The sequence below is a fragment of the Schistocerca piceifrons genome, chromosome 2 (assembly GCF_021461385.2).
Source record: "Schistocerca piceifrons isolate TAMUIC-IGC-003096 chromosome 2, iqSchPice1.1, whole genome shotgun sequence".
NCBI lineage: Eukaryota > Metazoa > Arthropoda > Insecta > Orthoptera > Acrididae > Schistocerca > Schistocerca piceifrons.
This window is the reverse complement of record NC_060139.1, coordinates 402,161,173-402,182,322: the sequence shown is the minus strand read 5'-3', so window position 1 is coordinate 402,182,322 and position 21,150 is coordinate 402,161,173. Positions and strand designations below refer to the sequence as shown.

Genomic DNA, 21,150 nt, shown 5'->3' with positions numbered 1-21,150 from the left:
GTTAAGCAAGTCATTTTTTTTTACAATTTGTTATGCTCATTATGTAACTTGTGCATTATGGGAGGTGTTCATTAAGTGAGGTTCCACTGTACTGACATATTGTATGTAACTCACCTTTTGATACTTAACTGATCTTCGCTTTGAACCGTCTCATGCAGAGAACAAAAAATTTTGGTTTCAACTCTAAAAGAGTGTAAAAATAGTGCAGGTACTAGTTCAACTATCATTATCATCAAATAATCCTACTGCAACAATCAGGAGATCTGAAAGCTGAAAATGGTACTTAAAATGGTGGCTTTGAATCAGTCTTATTTGTTCTTGCTGTTTTCAATTTCCTGGGCTTGTATTTCTCTCTGTATCAGTAACAAAAAGAATCAAAGGAAACCAATGGCTTTGGCTCACACAGCTCTCCATTTTCTCTTCCCTGTATTAAAGTTTTGATCTTTATTTGTGATCGCCAAGCAATAGATTTGTGCTTGACTGCTCCATAACATATCACTTGGCGTTTTAGTAAGATATTTAATTGCACAACCTATGCCCTGATAGAGAAATTAGAGTAAGCAATTAATGGAGTCATGTCAGTCTTTTCAAATTCTGAATTGGTGACACTGAGCTCCCAAACCACAGGAGAAAAGTGTGAATGTCTTTACTGATATTAACTGTAAACATTACAACCATAAATACCTTCTGCAGGGAGTCAAAATGCATGCACTTCCCACAACTGCCTTGACATTTCTCTCATATAAACATGGAGGTTTATTTCTCTACACAATTTCCAGTGTACATGATAATGGGCACCTAGACCCAGATAAGTTATTCTAAGCATCCAGTGCATCTATAATAAAATATTTAAGAAATATATATTCATACAAGTTATTATATTTAAATAATGGCAATAAATCACAGAATATATTTCTCAAATCAATATTTATTATTTTTTAATTGTGCTTATGAGCACATTACATGTAACTTTTTTTGTTAATGATGGCAATGTTTTCTAAGACTACACAGAACATTTTTTACAGATAAAAATAAAGCTATTGTTCGTCACTTTTTGACAGTCTAAAATAAATCTTCAACAAAAGTAAATGTAAATCACGATGTCCAGCAGAATGGCTGTTTCCGTGAAAGTACAAGGTTAAACTACGAGGGCGTTTCGAAAAGTAAAGATACAATGGCTCGCAGTCCTTAAATAGAACATTTATTTAGAAAATGTCAGTTACATCTTATTAACTGGATTATTTGTTATTTTTCGACATAATAACCCCCATTATCCAAACATTTGTTAAGTCGGTGCCCAGGTTTTTGTATCCCACAGTCATAGAAGGTTGCCGCCTGTTGTCGGAATCACATTTCAACTTCGTCTTTGATCTCTTCATCGTCGTGGAATGATTTTCCACCAAGATGTGACTTCAGGTAACATGGAAGTCGGTGGGCACAAGGTCCGGGCTGTATGGCGGATGGTCCAATACGTCCTGTTTGAATTGTTTGGGTAGTGCTTTGGTTATGAGCGCTGTGTGAGGCCGAGCGTTGTCATGAAGCAAGCGGACTCCACTTGTCAGCATTCCCTTTCAAAGACGTTTCAAAGTCTGGCAATATGCAGCAGCATTAATTGTCGTTGCAGAAGGCATAAATTCCAGCAGAAGAATGCCATGTCTGTCCCAAAAAACAGAAGCCATGATTTTCTTTGCTGAAATCGACGTTTTGCATTTCTTGGCTTTGGGTGAATTCGAATGGCGCCATTGCATTGATTGTTGCTTGGATTCAGGTGTGTGGTGATAAACCCACATCTCGTCACCTGTCGCAATGTAATCAAGGAACTCATCACCTGCTTCAGCATAGCGTGTGAGGAAGTCGAGTGCAAAGCCCATCCTTTTCTTTTTCTGTTCTTCCGTTAACAGTTCTGGAACCCAGCGCACACACAATTTCCTGTACCCTAACTTGACAGTCACAACGTCATAAAGAGTTGTCATTGACACGGCCGGTGTGATCTGAAGCAATTCTTTCAATGTGAGACGTCTATTCGCACGAATAGCTTACTCTGTTCTCCGAAGAAGGCCATCAGAGATCACAGATGGCCGACCTGTTAGTTCGTCATGAACATCGGTCCTACCTTCAGAGGAATGACGACACCATTTCGTTACATTTTGTCGATTCATAATGTTCCCATAAACAGAAACAATTTCTTTGTGAATATCCGCTGGTCGGTGACCTTTTGCATGAAGAAAACGTATGACGGAGCACACTTCTCTTTTGGCGGGATACTGAATCCGCACAGCCATTTTAAACACAACCTACTCCAACCAGAAGCAACATTCAACAGCCGAACGACCGTGAGGAGAAAGCTAACGGTTCTAGGTTAACACTAGTGTTGCCAACTTGCTCGCCAAAACTCTTCTGTTTCTCTGGCGTACGGTGTATCTTTACTTTCCGAAATACCCTTGTATATTAGGTTCACGTACCTGCATCGTCTCCTAAATGTCAATATTTACATGATACTTGTGTAGTACAAGAGACATTAGGTACTTGCTTTAGACTGAAATTTTGTACAGAAATTTCTTAAATATTTAACACTACAATATGTATTGCACGGCAATTGTGTGATGGAGGTAACATGGGACAGTGGCAGTAACTATAAATAAAGCAAGTAAATCGAGTACTTCATATCGGAATATGTGATACTCTATGGAAAATAATTCACTGCTACCTTATGCTACAGTACAAAACCAAACAGTAGCTGCTTGTTGAATCCCGAAAATTCCATCATTCTGTCGTAAAAAATTAAGAAAAAATTTCCTTAACAGCCCACTTAGCACACTAAGACTGATTACATAACCAGGATGAAAATATAACCAGTTACCACCCAATTCAAACATAATTAGTCAAGTCAAATACAGCATGAAACTTAGATTCACTTGTACTACTGGATCACTCACTGACAAGTAGTCTACCAGATCCCACATTCTGATGAAATTTTGTATGAACATTTGCACACATTCCCAATAAACATTGATAAAGTTTCAACACTTCGGGAGATACAGTCATTTGTTTAACCCCCATTGTGCGGATATCAATATTGCACCTGTGAATTTTTGGCAACTTTGAGACATAATGTCTATAGAAATATTTTCTTAAAAGGAACAATACTAGGCATCTTGTACAATATTTTGCGCTCTCTTCAATGAAATAATTAATAAAACCATTTCCTGAGCAATTTTTATTTGGATAATTTGAAGTAAAATTGTCCAAAAAATAGATGCATGGAAAAAATGTGAAGTTTCACTTTTTATAACTCTGAAAGTAAGTGCAGGATAAAACAGGATAAACCTGAAACTTGACACTATAAACTTACCAATACAAGGTCTTAAAATAAAAGGTTTCAGTCTCCTACTTGTTTCCAATAGTATATAAACTGAGGGCAAATTGACGATTTTTTCTAAAAACACGAAAATAGGCATTTCGAGCCACTTTTACAAAAAAGAGCTGTCTGCATTGAAAATGGGTCTACCTTCTAGTGGTAATCAAATTAAGTCGGACATCTTTTATTATATTCTGCAATTCTTTTGTACTATCTTGGGAAGGCAATATCATAAGTATTGATGACTAGCAAAACTTCAAAAAAAGGGGTGTCTTGTCATGATTCATCATGGCATTTTTATGTCTGTTTTTCTGCTATAACTACGTAATCAAACTGGTTATAAAATTCACAATTTAACTGTGCATTACCAAGGCAGTGGGGGTCATGGTAGAAAAACTTTGCTTAAAAGCTGCGGAAAACATCGTATAAATAGCCTTCATGTTTTATACCATTATCACATTCTGTAAATTTTGGTGAAGTTCGTAGCAGTCTTCCTGACACTTTCTTGAATGGATTCATGTTACAGAGAATTATTAGTACTTCTTTTTAATGTGTAATTATATTGGTGTGCTAGTTCAATTCCAGTTTAAGGTATAGTGTACTTTGTGTTAGCACAGTTTGCAGTTCATGTGGCACATTAGCGTGCTGATGAAAAATTGTATAACTGTGTCACTATGGTAGATGATGGCTTAACCACAGCTGGTTCCTTTTAAAGCGACAAGATTAGCATCGCCACTGCCATAGAGGCCACGTCAGATACCTGTGCAACAGCAGCCATGGATGGATTTGTTAACCACAGATTCCCAAGCCTGATAAGGGTTTCTTTACACAGCATCCCAAGCTGATGAAGCATAAGTTGGACAAGATGTCTTTTAGGATCATAAGCTTATGTTTGGTTCTAGTTACTTGAAATTTTTACGGGTTTCATTAAGTTGTTGTAGAATGTCATAAGGAAAACTGTGCTGCCGGCCACATGACATCAGAAAGATATCAGTGACAGGATTGTTTGGGAAGAAATTTTGGTAAGACAGAAACCAAAAATATTACACTTTTCAAATGTGATTATGTCAAATTAGTGAGGCCACAAAAAATGAGAAGAATATTCTTTTTATTGGATACCTTGTTCAATTTCACTTTTTACAAAAGGAATTTTGCAGAGCTCAATGCTGTAGAAATGTAAATACGAAGAAAAAAAAGACTGCTTATTTGCAGTTTTTCTGAGTAAAGCTTATTTTCTAGTCATTAGTACTTTTGATATTATCTTCCACAGAGAGTACTCAACATTTGTAAAACACAATAAAAGTAGATTTGGGTACTTTTGGAACGAGCCATTTTCAATGGGCCTGCAACTTGCCGTCATCTTTTAGGGTCTTATATGCTTGCACTGCGAAACCAAATCTGGTTTTTTGGGTGATTTAGAACAGGGTCTTCTTAATGAAAGGAGTTTGAAAGAGTTTGCAGATCAACAAAGTAGGCAAAAAATAGCCAGTTTTTATGTTTTTAGAAAAATTATCAACTTTGCCCTCCATTAGTAAACTATTGAAAACAAGTAGTACAATGAAATTTTATATTCTAAGCCCTCATATTGGTAAGCTCATACATTTCATGTTTCAGATTTATCTTGCAGTTACTTTTGGAGATATAAAAAGCTAAACTTTACATTTTTACAAGTGTCTACTTTTTCATCGGCTTTACCAGAAGTGATCCATACGCAAAATGCTCAGGAATTTAATTTTTTTTTTTAATTATTTCACTTAAGACACTGCACAAGTTGTACAAGATGGCCTAATTTTGTTCCTTTCAAGAAAATATTGCCAGAAAACTCACAGGTGCACTGTTAATAGTTGAACTGTGGGGTCGAACAAATGGCTACATCTGTGCAAGTATAAAACTGACGGAAGAAAAACTTTACCAATGTTCTTTGGGAATGTGTGCAAATGTTCACACAAAATTTCAGCAAAATCAGTGATGATCATGAGGAAATTTTTCCAAAATTAGACCACTTGACATGGAATGGCCCTACTTCCAATGTAACAGTAAGTGTCCTGCACAGTCTATGTGCCACAGCAAAAACTATAAAGCCAAAAACAGATCAGTCGTCGTCGAAGAAGAGCTCCTTAGAATGCAGCATGGAAAGCAGAAAGACATAAAACTAGTGCAACAGAAGCCTTTGCAAAGGAAAAGTGCTCAATCTCCAAAAAATGCTTTCTAAAGCAGTGTGGTACTGGTACTCAGAAAATACCCTGTTTCACTTTCATTCCACCTACTAGGGTGCCATCAACATTATAAGAAGAGAGGTGAGACAATTACAGATCACACTTAGTTCCGAAAGACTTTCAGTAAGGTTAGCAGCTGAGCTGACTAGGACTATAGAAAGATACTACAAACTTAATAGCTGAAGCAACATTAAGTTACATACATTAAGGAAGCCATGCTTACTGAAAAACGGGAAGTTAACAATCCGGGGTAGCACAAGGAATTCTGCAGGACAGTGGTGAGAGAACCAAGCCAGTATGATTGCTTGTACAGTATGTTATTAGTCATTTAGGTGTTTATCAGGTTGATCTATATATCCCCTTTCTGGTATTCCCTCTTACCATAATTTTATTGCATTTCAGACTTATTTACTTGCTTGTCAAGTGCCCAAGTGGGCAGTTACCTTTTTACTACCTCCACTGACTGCATTCCGCAAAGGTTTTTCCAAAGAGACTTATTTTCACTTGATTATGAAATGTGAAAAGACAAACCCTATTTATGAAAATAATTATATCCTCACAAAAGACCTGCTGCTCTGTCTGCAACAGCAGCATCATTCCTCGTAGTTGGCAAAGAGGCACATATCTTGAAGTGTTGCTAAAAGAAATCTCTCCCTTTTACCGTCCCGAACTCTGCACGTCTCCTGCAAATACCTCTGGTCTAGTTCAGTAAGATGCTTTGGAACTGGGCTTTGTAGCATGGATGGCTCTGCTGCAACGACTGTTCCCCATGGACCAAAGTAATCGACTTTAAATCTTTGTGAAGATTAACTGTCTTTCAAGTACTGATTCCATCAACCAAGCCACAGATGTCAGAGAGATATATTATTTATGACATTCCTCATCAAGGGGAAAAAAAATATATTGTGAAGCAGTGGTGAGTCTCCCCAGTTCCTTGAATAGTCCTCTGCAGTGCGTTCTTCAGTATTTACATGGCTAGTTATTAATATTAAACAATTTTGGGCAAAAAAAAAAACATGCACCTATGTCTGACAATGTCCACATTGTCAATAAAGATTTGTTTAGGTACTTTAGTAACTCTCTCGTATGTGCTTCCCAACTGAATTTATTATCAAGCTATAATCGCAACAATTTAACACTGTCAACCTCTTCTAGCTGTTTATTCTCAAAAATTGATTATTTTTGTTGTTACCTTCTACCTTTTTGTTATTTTATTTTAGATATATGCTGTGAACAAACCTCTTACAAGTTCTGAACTGATTATTCACTGCATTATCAGAGTTTAATGACTAAAAATTGGCTATTAACCGTTCATTAATGCCCATGAAAATTGCATTCACTACTCTTTCTATAACACAGATAAACAAATTTTATTTCTGGTAACATAACATGTGAAGGGTCATTAACATTCAGAAGAAAGAGAAAAGGACTTCCAAAACCTTGTGGGACAGCAGATGTAATCAGTTGTCAGTTGAGTGGTGGCTAATGTTTTAATACAGGACTCTTTCCTGTTGAATTCTTGGTTTCCTTCAGAGAGATATGATTTGAACCATTTTGGGACATTCCCTGTTACATTATTGTCAGGATTTGATAAACAAAATACCTTTTATGCAGTGAGTTAACATGTATAGACCTCTCTGCCCATAATATGTATTCTTAGGTATCTAGACTAAATGTTGTGTCATTTATGCCTTGTGTAGTATGCTTTTGTAAATTGCCGGAGACACATTAAGTATACTAAAATATATATTCCTAAATAGTCTCTCTTCACCATTATTTTACTGTGCAAACATAAAATCCAACAGGTTATGGGCCTAGGAAGATTCAACTGAATAAGTTTGACCAGTGAAAGGTGGAAAACTTAATATTGTTTGTGAGCAGTTCATAATCTACAGTAATTGAATTCTAACTGAACAAGTGGCTTCTGCCCATATACCACAGATTGATAAGCTCACGCACTGAGAAAATTATGCACCTAGAAAGTTAGCAGTAGATGCTTATCTACAGTTGGACTACCTTGGGGACATCACTGATGGAATGTTAACGTTCACAGATTCAGATACTCAGAAGAACGACTGTACAGCAAAATTCAAATTAATTCTTCTAGTTGATCCTGTAAATTATGTTCATATAAGAAAGGCTAGTGCAGCAAAGGAAGTATGGGACACACTTTTGAAGACAAGAGGTTTAACTGGGAAAGTGGTTTTGCTAAGAGAGCTTATCAAAAGGTCTGATGAATGTAAAAATGTTGATGAATGTGTAAACAATATCATCTCCACTTCAAATTGTATAAGAAATATCAGATTCAACATTGCTGAAGAATGGATTGGTACCTCATTACTAATGGGACTACCTGATAATTACTCCCCCTTGATAATGGGCTTAGAAGTTCAGGGATATCAATTGCAAGTGGCAGTGTGAAAGTCAAGATAGCACCACGATGCTAAGAATGTACACAAATATCCTATCCATGACAAAGAAATGGCTTTGTATTAGAACAAACGTGTTCGATGTTATGAATGCCAAAGAATGGGACACTCTGCATCGCACTGCACGGAAAAACAAGTGCACAAGGAAAAAGTCAAATTCCAAAGCAATAAAGATAACACACTGCATATAATTCTTATGGTAAAAGTGGAAGTAAGCATACATATTGTTTCCTGGAATCTGGAGCATCTGTGCATATCAGTAATCAGTTTTATAAGATGTTCTTCCTAAAAACACACATTGGTGTTTCAACAGCTACAATGTGAACTGACAGGAAAGATAGCTACTAATTTGCTTTCAGAGTGTGGAACAGTGATTAAGGGCAACAAGGTAATTTTTTATTGAAATGCTGCAGAAATAACTGATCAGAGCACCACTGTGATGGCCACAGCAAGGAAAAGGGGTATCTATAAGTTAGATGTTCTTCAAGTGCGAAATAGTTATAGAGTACATTCTGCAAAAAGTTTTTTATGATGAAAGCAAGCCAGATTACCGTTGAAAACTAGTAAAAATAGATCAACTGAGCTTTTACAGTTCACACACACACACACACCTTTGCGGGCATATGGAAAGAGAATCTATAGGAGGTAGTTGTCATTTCCTTACCTTGAGTAATGATTTTTGAAGATAAACAAACATTTATTTCCCGACAACCAAGGGCAAAGTGGGCAAAATATTTTACAGTTTTCACATCATGGTTGACAGACAGACTGGTAAGAAAGTAAAAGTTCTCATATCAGACAATGATAGTGAATATGTTAATAAACAGTTTAGACAACAACTCAGAGAATTTGGAATCAGAAATCAAACTACAATTCACTATAGTTCTGCTTGAAACAGAGTAGCAAAATGTGCTAACAGAAAAATTGTAGAAAAAGCAAGGAGCACGTTAAAGTATGCAGGATTACCAACAAGTTATTGGGCAGAAGCAGCATCGTCTGCAGTGTATCTAAATAACAGATTGCCTACTAAAGCTGTACCAAATAAGACTACATGCAAAGTTTGTCTGAAAAGAAACCTGATCTAGATCATCTAAGAATTTATGAGTGTAAGGCCATGGCACAAACTGGGACTCTAAACATGAAAACTACATTTTACTGAACACAGCGAAGATTCCAAAGGTTACAGATTTACAAAAAATAGTAATAACTAGCAAGGATAAAATATTTTTAGAATCTGGTGAAAATGAAACAAATCGTGAAAAAGTATGTGTAGATCTTAATCTTGAAGATTATGTCCAAGAACATGCAAAGACAAATGTAAATTTAAAGGAATGACCTGAAGAAGTTGTTCAGGAGCAATGAGGTATTATTCAAGATGAAATGGATAATGAAATACAGGAAACTCCTGCAGCAGAGGACATAAATTTATTGTATTCATCACATACAATACAACCCAAACTGTGTCTGGATAACGAGATGTATATGGCTGCTCAAACATTCAACAATGAATCTGTACCCAGCCCAATAGCAGATAATTGGAAGAAAGCTAAAAGTAAGATGGGTCTTCAGTATCAAAAACCTTTGAAGATTGAATACCAAAATTTAAAGATCATTTGGCAGTTAAAGGCTGCTTTCAAATAGAGGGCAATGTCTAACACAGAACAGGCCCCTTGCTGGTACCTCGTTTGTTCCCAAATGCTAGCGGCGGTCGATCGTAGGTGCAACTGACTGCCCCACGAAGTCACGCCGCCTGTTCTTCAGTGATAGAAGATCCTACCAGAACTACCTAACAGATACTGGCTATGATTTGAGCATCTTACCAGAAACTTCGTGCAGTACGGCAAACTGCCACTAGCATTCTGTTTATCCACCACAAATAACTTGTCCATACCAACGTATGCAGTGGCTTGAATCACTGTTGTGGAAGCAATAATAGGAGCTGATCTCTTCGCCATTACCAATTCTTAACGGATGCAGCCAATGCTCACCTGGTTGCCAGCATTACAGGACTGACAGCTGCAGGGTTTCATGGCAATGCAAATGTGCACAGTGCTGAAATGATACAGGAGTGTGATGCAGAGCATACGCCTCACTGCTAAGACAATTCCCAGCTTTGACTAGATCTCCAGGCACACCTACGCAAGTGCCACACAATACGGTGGATCATACAGAAACCACAGATGATCCCCAGTATCTAGGAGACCTAGGCATTTGGCACCTGAGTGCATAGCCACTTCTAAGGATGAATTCAACACAATACTTAGGGAAGGAACAATCCAACTGTGAAGTAGTCTGTGGTCATCTGCTTTACACCTTGTTCCAAAGAAAGGAGGAGCCTGGTGTCCATGCGGTGATTATCACATGCTCAATTCTAGAACTGTGCTCAATTGTTATGTAGTACCCTTGCTGCAAGATTACAATTTTGTATTACATGCAGCTACAATATTCAGCATTTTGACTGTGCCCAAGCTTATATGCAGATTCTTGTAGCAGAGAATGACATCACAAACACGGCAATTATTACTCCAAATGGACTTTCCGAGAGCAAGTTCATGCCTTTTGGTTTATGGAATGCTGTCCAAACTTGGCAAATGGTCATCCAGTCCATCCTACAGGGCCTGCCATTTTGCTCTGCCTACCTCTATGACACACTCAAGTATTCAGCCACTAAGGAGTAACATCACCAGCACCTTAAGGAAGTACTCAAATGTTTCAAACAGTACAGTGTGATGTTAAACAAAGTCAACTGCAAATTTGAGCAGTGGTAGTATCCTAGTGCAGTGGCCTGAGGAAACACGCTCCGCTTTCGAGGCTGGGAAGCAAAATTTGACACACATAGCACTCCTCATGCACCCAAGTTCGATGCAACCTTTATGTTGGTGGTGGACACAAACCAAATAGCTATCAGTGCAGCACTGCAGCAACTGTTGGACGGTTCGTGGCAACTGCTTGCGTATTTTTCCTGTAAATGTCACTGTGACAATGGAAGTGGAGTGTTTATCGCATGAACTCCTGGCCACATACATGGAAGGTAATACTGCCACCCATATGTAGAAACAAGAGAATATACAGTCTACAGAGACCACAGGGCATTAATTTACACCTTCAAGAGGAACAGCAGCAACTGCTCTCCTCAACAATACAATCACCTTGAGTTTGTACATCAATTTACTACAGACACTTAAAACATTTCTGGCATTAATGATGTGGAGTGTGTTGAAGCTTATTACTTTTCTGGAACTGGCAAAGCCTCGGCAGGATGACCAAGAGCTCAGTATTGAAGTTAGAACTGGTCAACATTCTCAGCGATCATGTCCAACTATATTGTCATGTTTCACAAGGAAGTCGCACCATTACCTCCCGGCTGTGTTCCCATGGCACGTTTTCAATGGTCTCCACTATCTAATCCAGCTTAGATCCCATCCAACTTTCCATCTGGTGTCGCAAATTTTCATCTGGCATGAGATGGAGAGAGACTGCTGGAAAAGGACACAGACATGACCACAATGTCAGCACCATGTGCAATTGTCAGTCAGCAATTTTTCAGATGCAACTTTAAGTTTTGCACATATGCACCTCAATGTGGTAGGGCCACTTCCTCCATCAGAAGGCAAGCAATATTCGTTCACAATGATAGATCACTTTACTTGCTGGCCGGAGGCAGTGCAGGTGGACAACATCTTCACAGAAACCTTAGCCTCTGTATTTCCATCAATGGGCTAGCAAGGTTCAGCTGCACACACCTACTGACCACACCTGACAGTTTGATTCAGATCTGTTCATCCAGTTGAAAAAGTTCTGTGGGTATGCACATCATAAGATGACCAGTTACCATTGCGCTAACAAGGGCATGATTGAGCAAAGGCATCATTCCCTGAAGGTGGTGCTCATGTGCCATGGAACTTAAGGACATCTGCCCATCCAATAGTTTCCCTTGGCCTATGAACCACTTATATGACAGACACTGACTTCTCGGCTGTGGTACTGGTGTATGGCAAAATATTTGCCTTCCAGAAGAATTTGTTGATTCCAATTCTCTACAGATACCAATACACGACCAACCAGATTTTCTCCATCAGTTAAGAGACAATGCCACTCAGATACCAACTCGCAAGGCCCCAGACATTGTCCGCTGACCACTTGTGTGGATTATGACTTACACAGCCACTCGCACTTAACACTCCTGACTGATGACAGCGTTAAGCCACCATTGCAACCACCATACACTGGCCCATACCATGTCTTATATGAAGAGGTATGAATACAAAGGATTCAGTAAACGGCAAGCCCACAACTGCTTCACCCAGCCACATTAAGCTTGCATGCATTTTTTACAAATGTATACCGTCTACAACAGCATCAAGGCCTCAACACCTTCCATCACCAGTGCCACAACCTCAAGTGCAGATGCAGCAACAGGCCGACGAGGAGCAACGACAAGTAAGTATGATCCGCTCTGCTTCTACTGCGGGGGCTGATGTAGAATTTGCTACACATGTCTGCCGCGCAGACCGTGACAAGACGCCTCAGACCATTTGGCGAAAGTCTTTTACATTTAGCTCGCACTTCCAAGGGAAAATATTGCCTTTGCTACTAACATTGTGAGCAAGTTTTGCAAAGACTCTCTACTTAAACATTGGGTTGCAATGGGCCCCCAAAGGGTGCGCCATTTTTTATTACAAAATTAAACAAAAATAAAATAAATTTTCATTGTATCAGTCTGTTACCTCGTACAAGTGTCAGTCCACAGTAATGACCCACTCAAAGCACTAAATAGCGTAGTTGCAACAGATTCCAGCCCACAGCTTATTCAACTGCTAATTATCTCAAAGACAACTGCCTCTTTGTGGACTGTACTGCTAGCTTGGAACCTGGGTCATTTTCTTGCATGGATTGTAATTTTTTTCTCATCTATGTCACTGTTTATTTTAAACTATGAATGCTCATTTGAACATGTGACAGCATAACTTACCACTGGGTAAGCTGCAGTGATTTTACTGATTCGCAATCTTGAAACAATGGAATGGTACAAGACAGCTATTTGTGGCTGGCGCACTTTATACTTAGGTGCACCATCTCGAAGGTTAAAAGAATATTTAGATGTTTAAAAGGAACTGTTGATTACAAATTAAGATTCTGTAAGACAGAAAACAGGAATTTTATAGTGATGCAGACTGGGGAAACAGAATGTGTAACAGACATTCCATTATAGGTAGCGGTTTCAAACTGATGGAAGGATCAATATCCTTGTCTTGGATGAAACAAAGAACAGTAGCTTTGAGTATCGTCAAGGCTGAATACAGGGCGTTGTCTTTCACTCCAAAAGGTGAAATTGAGCAGCACACAATTGTCGAGCTAACTGGATGATTTTGTGACAACATGAGAGTTATCAAGTTAGCTCAGAACCAAATAACAACTGTGTGATCCACGCACACTGATATTAGGCAACGTTTTATTCTGTACCATTTGAAACAGCAGGATATTACTATAAACTATTTGTGAACATAGAGGGAATGCTTTCTGATTAACTGACCGAGCCTCTCAGTAAAGACAAACTCCAGAAATTGGTAAAATTGTAGGGTTTAACAACAAAGTTCTATGCACAGTGTTTGGGGAAGGTGTAGTGTTCAAGATTATTGTGAGCACATAAACATATTTGTACAAGGGCAGGTGTTGGGATTTGGTGAAAAAAAAATTATTCGTTGGCAGCGAGTTAATGTATATAGACCTCTCTGCCTATTATATATATTCTTAGGTATCCAGACTACTTTTTCTGTGTTATATGCCTTGTGCAAACATGCCTTCACAAACTGCCTTCCAAACAGTGTTTCTCTATTAGTATTATTTTATTGTGCAAATATATAATCCAACTACCATAATACCCTAACTTATTTAAAAGGATATTATGATTCAGAGATATCTTTGACAGATCACGGAATATACCAGCAGCCTACAAGTTTAACATTATTTTATTTGTTATCAGATGGTTAAGAATCCGCTTGTAATTTTATTTTCTCTACAATTATTGAGAATCTTGCCAAAAGATTACTTGGCCACAAGTATGATGGTATTTTTATATCTCATTTCTTATATAAGACATAACTTCAGAATATTTTAGTCAATCGGGAAATCTGTCAATTGTACACAACTGGCTAAATGAGTAACTCAACATGTTACTAAATGCAGAAAAACAGTATTTAATTAACTTTGTTGATATTTTATTGAATAACAGGTTTTTTTTTAATTTTATTTTTGAAGATTTTATGATGCACATTATTTCTACTTGTTTCGTGAGAGTAATGTTAATGACGTTATTAGTAATGGGTGGCCAGAGAAATTTCAGGGCAGCATATACTGAGTCAGACAGCCTCATATTTTCAAAAAGTTATGACATGCCTGTTTTGCAGCACTGCATACATCTGCTACAATCGTATCACTTGCTCTTAAACCTACGCTCAACGTCACAACTCTGGTTCTAACAGTCTCTTGTATCACTTAATACCGTAGAGCCTATTGTCTCCCACATCTGCCTGCATAGGAAGCTCGTGAATCCCGCTCTCTGTGATTTCAGCTTTCACCCAGCCTTATTATGCAATTTGCCTTTATCTCTCTTGCAATTTAGCTTCACTCCAAGGCAAATGGATTAGCTTAGGCCATATCGGACTGGCTCTCTTGTGAGTTGGTCTGCCTTACGCAGATGCCTTAGTAAATCTGCCTCAGTCTCTCGCTTATTCCACATTCACCCTGAAACATCATTGTCCATTTTGAATATATTCTAACTCCTGCCAACCATCCCAACTGCCTATGAGACTGGCACATTGTACAATCCATCCTCCCTGGAAGATCAGATTGTAAACTAAAAATACGATAAATTTAGACAATATTTTCATCATATTTATGACTTCCTATCATCCCAGACATGCTGCTTACATCTGACTCAGCATCCTGTACATTATAGTTGCCCTCACATTGGAAAATAACATGCACTCCATTAAAACCTGCAAAATAATGTCACAGAGCAGTAAAGGTAGCTCACCCTGCTTCAATACAGTAACATTTCTATATACAAAAATGAGAGACTAAAGTTCTCTAACTTATAAAGGAATTCAGACACACAGAAGTAAATTTCTTTATCCCAATTTGTAGATGAAATATTTGTGACTTGGCCACATAGAAATGACATGATTTCTACAACATGCTAACCCAAAACATGCACTGCTGTCATGGAAGGAACAGTTCTAAAGTGAATAGCCACAAGAAAAACCAGTGAAAGCTGAACAGTGATGAGAATATCACTCGCAGAGTATTGCAATTGTGGTTATAGTATCCTTGCAATTAGTGGTGCTTTACACTGAAAATGTGTGCAACTGAACTGATGCTTTTAGTTTGTTTGGTGCAGCAGAGTAGTGGTGGTGGTGATGGGGGGGACTGGCATGCTCATGTAGCAATCAAGATGCTTTCAACTGCAGAAAAAGAAGGAATATGCTGATATACTTGGGAGGAGGACGACATTTCCAATTTCAGTTATACAAATATGGAACATTTTAATTTAAGTAGGAAAACGCTTTCCACAGTAGGCTATACAGTTATCCTTTATTTGCTGTGAAACTGGCAAATTTCAACACTAAGCCATTTTCAAGCACTTATACATACGCAGTATGCAATACGTCATATATGTTTTTGAATACAATCAAAACACATTCCATTTGCAAAGCCATATGCAGAAGCACATAACCATGTCATCTCAGCTATGAAGAAAAGAAGTTCCACATGCAGATAGTCTGTACGTGGAAGTCTTGTAATTCACACATCAGATGACTTAGTTATATGCTTCTAGGAAACAATGTTTTCATTCTTATATTGTAATGTAGATGAACTATCTCAGATACGGAAGGTGTTTTGATTTATGCCAAAACACATATGGCATACTGCGTAATGCTTGTGTGTAACTATAAGTGCTTGAAAATGACTTAGTGCCAAAACTGGCCAGTCGCACAATGAATACAGGAGAATTGCACAGCCTACTGTAGACAATAGTTTCTTTCACAAAATTCTTTAAGGCAATGGATTCGGGTATGAACAATATATTCAAGGCATTTAAAATTATCTTTGCTCACATTTGTAACACAAATGAATAGAGTGAGTTTACTCCCACAACAATCCTCTTCCAGCAACATTCAACATTCAGGCCACAGCTTTCCTCCTCTGGTACCACCCACGCTCTACTCAAACAAAAGTGTGAACTTATGAACTGTAAACCACACAATATTATGAGGCAGCCATCTGTGACATGAGGCATAGGCAATGTGATCATGCGAAATATAAAATACCATTACTTATTCTATGACAATAAAGATTAAAACAATCCTACAAAAGAATGCCTATTCAACGAAATATTGTAGCTTATGAACTTAATGCTTAATCCCTTACTAACCATTGCTAATACTAGTTGATAAAAGCACTGCAGTGAAACTGGACAAATTGCAGCTGCCATTACAGTCAATCAAAATTACTCTGGAGAAAAATCATTAGCTAGGTGTTGTAATGGGACACCCTTTTCTAAAATATCTTTTTTTTCTGGAAGTAGCTGATACCAGGATTAATCCTGAATCTGGTATAGGTGAACATTCTCGGCATTTCACTAAAAGAATTTCATATGATTTTGTGTATGATGTATAATATTTCAGGCGAAAATGTATGAAAAGCAATTAATTTGTTGCAATCAATATGTACTAAGGGTTGAAATTACTCTTCTTTTAGAAAGACCTGAAATTATAAAATTTCTGGCATACTTAAAATTCACACTATTAATTGCACAATCGAACGTAAATTATAAAATTTATTTCAGGACTCATTTATAAAATAACAATATAACCTGGTGAGAATTCTTCTTTCATCATGAAAGTTTGTAAACTCTTGTTTTGTAAACTCTTTGGAATATTGTGAGTAACGTGGAATGTAAGCAGTAGAGTGCATGACTCTGAAAACATCCGTAGATTTTAATTTTGTTTACAACAAAATGTAACTGATGGTTTTATGAAGAAGGAGATTGTGATATCAGTGTGATATAGAAGAATAGGATTAAATAAATCATAGCAACCGACAGTACTTCTGGAACCCAGTAGGTCAAAATTTCAGCCTCAAGAATGTACCCCTAGACACAAGCATTCGAGCCAACAATATGAAAAAATAAAGATAAGTAAAAAGATTTTTTGTAATATTACACCTCACGAAGCTTTCAAAACTTGTGCAGAGACAGAATTTTATTGGTGATGTATGGGAGAGTAAGATTACTACAGTATATCGAAAGGTATCAAATCTAAACCTGTCTTCAAAAACCATCACTTATTAAAAAAATACAGCAAACCAAAATCATCTCTTAAAATCCAATTGTATAATTACAGAGTAAAATAATAGCCTACATGAAATGTATCAGGCATGGCGATGAGCAATACAGGCACGGAACGTCACCTCAGAAGTGCCACTAAAAATTGAGCACTCATGACAGTACACAAATTGTTTCATAAAATCTTATACCAAGTGGAAGATTTCCCATTAACAAGAGTAAAACAAAACAGAAAGAAAGAGTGATAGTTCACTCACACTTACTCCACCTGCAGGCAAGGGAATAAACAACAAACCAGAAAATTGCCAAGTAATCAGACCACACATACGTGTGCTGTAAGTGGGCTACTACACAGCGTGTCCAAAAAAATATGTAAGCTTTAGCACACTTTATGACTACTTTAAACTCTATTGAGAGTATGTATCAAGAACATAAGATTACTTATGTCAATGTAGGACTATCAGTACAAAATTATGATAGATCTGAAAATGAATGGCATTTAGTCTAGAAGTGAGAAGTGAAAGACAAACTGAATGCATAAAGCAGAAAGCAATGACACAATCCTACATGCAATAGTACAGCACACATGCAATATTCTTAAAATGAACTGAAAACATTGAAAACCGAAAAATAATATAGATTTATAAATGTAAAGAAATGACAAGTGGTTTTGGTACAATACAAAAGACCATCATGCGCTCATTCAATACAAGTTCCCTCTACAAGAAAGTAACTTATTTCACAAAGTATACAGCCATATAAGCACTAATAGCAATATATAGGATCTAAAAAAACTATGTATGAAAACTTTTAGTGTGTTTAGAGGAGATAAAATGAAACCTTTTAATGTGACAAAAATAAAGTGCCTCCTTTCCTCACTAGGAATGTTCATACACAATGTTCATATTGCCGTGTTATGAATATTGCCACAGACTGTCCGTTTAGCTGAAGCTGGAGTCATTAGGGCCTATCTGTGAAACAAGTGATTGCATGAGGGGAAGGGGGGTAAATTATGCGGGTGGCAGTTGTACATCAAACTCACGACACACCCAGCATCTGCACAACAATATTCATCATATGACAGCTGAGAACCATCTCTGAACACAAATGGTATCAAAAACTACATTCGACTCATTGTGGAAAAGCGGTGTACATAAAAGGTTGTTCTTTATCACCTTTACACACACAAATATTTTGCACACGTGGCTTTTTCCATATTCAATGAAGAAGATGCGTAAGTAAGCATAGTCGGTAGTTCCATCTACAGCTCATGGACAGAACACACCCAATATCTATCTACCCTTCCTGCATAATTATGAAGTACGAGAGCATCAAACACAAGAAACGGTACTATGAAGTAATCATTTAATACTGTACATCTTTAGAACAACAAGTAACTGTGAATAGGTATACTATTCGGAAAGCAGTAATGCGGTAGCGCTTCATCGTATTAACACGTTGACACAGGGAAAACTATTACAAAGGTATCTAACAACAAAGTTACACTCCCATTAACCATACATAATTATCTAAGGAACCACAACCATTAAAACTGGGCAAACGCTAGTCATCATAACTACTGTGCTGCAATTAAAAACACCTGCATACTAATTAAGAAGCCATTACACGATACAGAATACGAAAAACACAAAATAACTGTTTCACAAACACCGAGAAATCAAATGCTTAAACATACAAGAAAAAACATTATTGCTGTGGATCCCCTTGCACGCGCAGACTTGGAACACTTATCCACACTGACAGATAACTCAACATAGTCTGTGATGATTTTAGTGCTACATACAGCTGAAAGACAGAAGCACTTGTCTGTTATAAGGCTATATTTTGTTTTAGTGTGAAAACACGGCTACGTGCAAATATGTTATCGAATAAGGTGCAAAAACTTGCACAAATTATCGCTACCATCACCACAACACAGTCACACATTAGGAAGCCACGCACTTTCATTTCTTCTGTTATTACATTTCCGCTCTTGCAGCTATAACACCGCCCATTGTTAGTAAGCGTTTGTTGTCACTATAAACTTATCTAAGCACCTGCAAAAAACTAACACAACACGGTCACTATGCTTTCAAAGACATTCTATCTCGTACCTCCGATGCGATTTTGGCGCCAATAATAAAGCCGAGTTCACACATGCAACGGAAGTGTCGTCGCAACTAGTAGCATATTGCAGTTACATGTGAGAACCCCCAGTTGTGTGGCGCAACATACGAGACGCAACTAGTGTAATGCCACAAAAAGTTTTTTTGTTTAACTTATTGGCTTTTGCCCATATAGCCAACTTAAAGCTTAGTTTACACGACGACACTGGATTGCACCACTCGTAGCGTGGAATTAGTTGCACGCAAATGGCTTCATATTTGACTGTAGACAAGGAGAAACCAGTATATACTCCAATTTCGTCGTTTTGTGGTTTCCTGAGTCGTGACTAAAATGAAAGTTTTGGCAGCTGCACGTCGCACGGGTTGTGATGGAGTTAAAGCTTGTTGCGTGGAATTGCTGCGTAAGAAAAAAAAAAAGAAACGTACTTCGATTCGTGACTGGATGAAGAAAAGAAGTCAGCTCGGTTGCTCAGCATCCTTGCTGAAATAATTTGTAATGGAAGACCCAAGAAGTTCTTTTAATTATCTTAGATTGTCACCAGAACTGTTAAAGTTTCTTCTAAATAGAGTTAATTATGTGATAAGGAATAAATATATTCTAACGAATGAAGCACTGTAGCCAGAACTGAAATTACGTATCACATTGCATGCAATATAATCGAGAACACTCGGCATGCTATGAGATCCGATTTTAGTTGGTGATGAAACTTTTCCATTAACACCAGTAATTATTAACAGTAACAATTATTGACATTAACAGCAGTAATTATTCGAAGCCGGTCGCATTAAGAAGAGAATGGTTTGTAAACTATTGTCTTAAAGATAGATCTGTACAGTGGCAATACTTCAAAGTTCAACCATATGTGAATGGTGAGTACTGCTGTGACGTTTTAAATAGATGAATATTGAATAAAGAATGTAGCTTCTTGATCTGTGTAGTCTTCCAACCTATCAACAACACTCCTTTTAAAAAGAGTTGGCCAATTCGAACGATGGGATTTTAATTTGTAGATAAGAGCCGGCTAGAATTAGGCCTACATTTGCTTGTATTTTTCTTAATTCAGTTGTATATGTGCTCCTAATTCAATAAATTTTGCCCTGCAGCTCAGATATTATAAAACTATCTGTTCTGATCTCACGTAACGGTCTCAGAAACAGCAATATGTTGTTTATTCTTGTAATCAGCATCACTGAAATCCCACAAAAACCTATGCAAAGCATAGATATCCGAAAAGCGAACATTATTCTCCGTTCCCCACTTCATATTTCAGTTTGTCTTCACTCTACGAACACACATAATCTCAAAACCCATGCAACTAGTGTCACCAAAATTGGAACATGCCGAAACTGTTTAGTTTCACTGACGAGTTGCGCAAACGCACGGCGCGCATGCGCAGTGGGCGGTAACACAGTTGCCAGCAACATAGTGTCGTCGTGTAAACTACGCTTTAGAGCAGAATGTCATTTCTAACGATATAAACATGTACACAGCACAGCACTCAGCCCCCCGAGCGAAGAAAATCTCCGACTCCACTGGGAATCGAATCCGGCAACGACTCCTAGAAGGCATAGAAGCCAGGTCCACTCGTTTAGCAATGCGCTGTGGTCACCACGCAGCTACCGAAGCGGATGACACAAAAAGTTCAACTAGATGTTACCACAGTCTAACATATCA

General features: G+C 37.8%; 1 protein-coding gene across 7 annotated transcripts in view; it reads right to left on the bottom strand.

Moving 5' to 3' along the window:
* Window positions 1-19,562, bottom strand: part of LOC124777828 (transmembrane protein 94) — a 495,418-nt gene extending 475,856 nt beyond the window's left edge. For 2 of the 7 annotated variants that reach the window (XM_047253355.1, XM_047253356.1), the window contains exon 1: window positions 19,046-19,560. The gene's annotated coding sequence lies outside the window, so the exon portion shown is untranslated. Of the gene's footprint in view, window positions 1-19,045 lie in introns of all 7 variants that reach the window. The other 5 variants (XM_047253354.1, XM_047253351.1, XM_047253353.1 and 2 more) reach the window with 3 other exon arrangements.
* Between the last annotated feature and the right edge of the window lie 1,588 nt (window positions 19,563-21,150).